Raw genomic sequence first — 3,365 nt, 5'->3', positions numbered from 1 at the left:
GCCAGGGGCTTTGCTGGCACAAGAAGAGGAGGGAGAGAAAGTGCCACCAAGAAGCCTTGAGGCCAGGACCCCTGTGCCCGGCCAGCGCTGGCTTCAGATGCCACTCGCAGGCCCTGCCCCCAGCCAGAGGCCGCTGCCCGGTCCTGGGAGCAGAGAGTGTCGGCCTCGGGCAGCACCCACAGCCCAGCCTCTGCCTCCTGGCCCCGAAGACCCCAGCCTCAGACGAGGGTCCCAGAAGCAGACCCTCTCAGCCTGTAAGACCTTGTGGGGGGGCCGTCACCAGGCCCCGGGGCACCCCAGCCCTCCTGAAGGGACATCCGGCTCTCCCTTGCAAGTCCAGGAGGATGTCCTGACTTGAGCTCAGCTGGTCCCACCATCGGCAGAGGAGGCTGCTGGGAGCCATGGAAGACCCTGGGCTGGGCAGAAGGAGCCCTGGATTCTCCAACTGTTGCTCCTTGAGCCCACACTGATGGCGCACCTCTGAGCATCCGGGCCTGCTGTTCCCTCTGGCTAGAATGCTTGTCCTCCAGTCATCTGCAGACTTACTTCTGCACACCTCGGTCCCTTTGTCAGAGAGGCCGTCCTCGACCTCGACCACCCATCTAAAGTCAGCCTCCTCGGCTCTGCCCCCATGGCCCGTGAGCTCCCCCTTGCTCCCGGGACCACCTGCTGTTTGAGACACCCGTGTTGATCTCCTCCCTCTCTCTGCCGTCAGGGAGCGCAAGCTCCCTGTGGACAGTGGGGACCTGGGGTGGTGGGCGAGGGGCGAGGGCAGTCACGGGCAGCCTGGTGCGGGACGGCTGGACCCTGGTCAGGAGACTGGGATCTAAGGTGCCAGTGAGTGGCCGGGTGGTCAGAGTCCGGGAGGGACTGGCTCGGCAGAGACGCAGTGGTGTGGAGCGGCCTCCAGTTTCTGTCTGAGAACTGTCCAGCTGTGTGGCCACCTTAAGAAAGCCACCCCATCTCTCTGGGACTCGGAGAGTTTGGTTTGTCGTTTCAAATAAAGCTTTTACCTAATTGAAGAAAATAAAGGCCTGGAGTGGCGGGTTAGGGAGGGTTCTGAGGTAGGTAGGCCCGGGGCTCCGCGGAGCGGCCATGATTGACTAGTGATGTCTGCCAGGGGCGCTGGAGAGGAGCCGTGTCGTCCCTGGGGCACATCTCATGACTCAGTGACCCTGCAGAGCCCGGGGTCAAGAGTGTGTGGTGTGTTGAGGGTTGAAGAGATTTTTAAAAAGTAGGTTAAAAAATTGGGGTCGGAGCCAGGCACGGTGACACACGGCTGTCACCCCAGCAGCTCAGGAGGCTGAGGCAGGACCATCACGAGTTCAAAGCCAGCCTCAGCAACGGTGGGGCGCTAAGCAACTCAGTGAGCCGCTAAATAAATAAAACGCAAAATAGGGCTGGGATAAGGCTCAGTGGTCGGGTGCCCCTGAGTCCAATCCCTGGAACCAAAACAAAATCCCAGATCCCTGGGTGGGGCCCCGGGGAGCGTCGGGATGGCAGCGGCTTCTGTGGCCGTGAAAAGCACCCTCTGGGGGAGCCCTTTGTTTCTGCACCCTACGCCGCTCAGCATGGCGGGCTGTGAAGTGCACTTAGGTGGCTAGACCCACATTTTAGGACCCCACGGAGCGCAGCAGGATAGGACGGAGTGTCCTGGAGTCAGCGCACATGGTGGTTCTGCTCCAGTGATGTCCACGTCGTGAGGAGGTGAGGGATGTGCAGACACGGCTCAGAAGCCCTGCAGGAGCTGGGTGACCAGTGTGACCCTGTGGGACCGCCCAGGCCACTCCCCGAGAGTGACTCCTTCCACCTCCTTTCACTCTCTGGCTGATTCTAAAATACGTCCCAGGTGGGGCCTGTTCCCCGGCCCTTGGGTGTGGCTGGCACGAAGTGGCTTCTGATGAATAGAATATGGCAGAAGCCACAGCATGTCCTCTTGGGACAGCCTCCTTCTGGCTCTCCTTCTTGGTCACTCACACTGGAAGGAGGCCTGAGTGGGAGAAACCGAGGCCACGTCAGCCATCTTGGGAACGGCTCCTCCTGCCCCTGGCCGACTGTCAGAGGACGGCTGTCCCTGTGAGCATCTCACACGCACCTTCATGAGAGACCCCGTCCAGAACTTCCCGAGGAGCCACCCCCAGCTCCTCACCCACAGAAACTGTGAGATAGGAAAGATTGATTTTTTAAGCCACTAAATTTGGGGGCGATTTGTTACACAGCAATCGGTAGCTAACACACTCTCAGAATGTCCCTTCCAATGGAAATATATGATGGTTCCTTCACACAGAAGGGACTTCCAAGATCCTGTGGGTCTCCAAGGATCCTGGGGAATGAGGGAATTTCAGGGGTCTGCAGAGGGGTGGAACTACCTTTGTTTTCCACACAGGAGGGTGAGGGTGAAGAGGGGGTGCAGAATAATCTAGAGTAACCCCATCTGGAGAGTGAACGTGGGGCCCCGGCTCACCCAGGCCAGGCTCCCTGTAACTGACCCCTCCCTGAAGACGGGCTGGGTCCGCAGGTCTGAGGGCAGGGCAGGCTCGTGGCCGTTGGAATGTCCCGCCCTGGGGGACCGGTGTGGGAGGCGGTGGATGGGAAGAGGGACATCCAGCGAGAACCGTTGCCCCAGCCCCAGCCCCAGCCTGTCCAGGGGCCTCAACGGGAGATGGATGGAGACACTGAAGCCCTGTCCTCAGCCCCCGAAGGCACGGTTACTTGATGGAGCCGAGTCGCGATCCAGACCCTTCCCAGCGGAATCACTGGGCCACAATCAGCCCGGGAGGACTCGCCGGTGACCGATGTCCAGTCGGGCGCTGTCCAATAGGGAAGCCAACGACTCCAGCTGCCAGCCCGGTGCCGGGGTGGCACGGCAGGGTCCCTCCCGAAATGACCCGGTCGTTTTTACTTGACCTCTGAGGTCAGCGTCAGCCCGAGCAGCAGGACGTGAGGTGGCTGCTGAAACAGGGGCCCGGCGTGGGCTCCCCCCAACAGAGGCCGCGGTGGCCCGAGGGCTGTTCCCCGGCTGTGACCTGGTGGGTTTTCTAGTTTGCATCAGGGCATTGCAGAATGTGTCCTGCCTGTCACTGAGGGGTACAGAGCAGGATGCCACACTGTCTCATCTGGGGTCCCAGGGCCTGAGTTCCACCACCCAAGCTCCCCTGGGGGTCGTGGTCATTTGCAATGGTCCAGGAATCCCACTTACCATGAAGCACCCTTGGAACAACAATATCCTAAAAATAAGCCCCTCCTATGGTTTGCCCAGTCAGCAACCCCTCACTCCAGACCCCAGGGGATGGGCCTGGTCCGGCCAGGGCAGGACGAGCCCTCAGGCTGGGTCCCAGGACTGGGAAGGAGGCGGGGCCCCTGTG

This window comes from Callospermophilus lateralis, chromosome 2 (assembly GCF_048772815.1).
Source record: "Callospermophilus lateralis isolate mCalLat2 chromosome 2, mCalLat2.hap1, whole genome shotgun sequence".
Taxonomy (NCBI): domain Eukaryota; kingdom Metazoa; phylum Chordata; class Mammalia; order Rodentia; family Sciuridae; genus Callospermophilus; species Callospermophilus lateralis.
The sequence above is the reverse complement of the archived record's forward strand: the minus strand, read 5'-3'. Positions refer to the sequence as shown.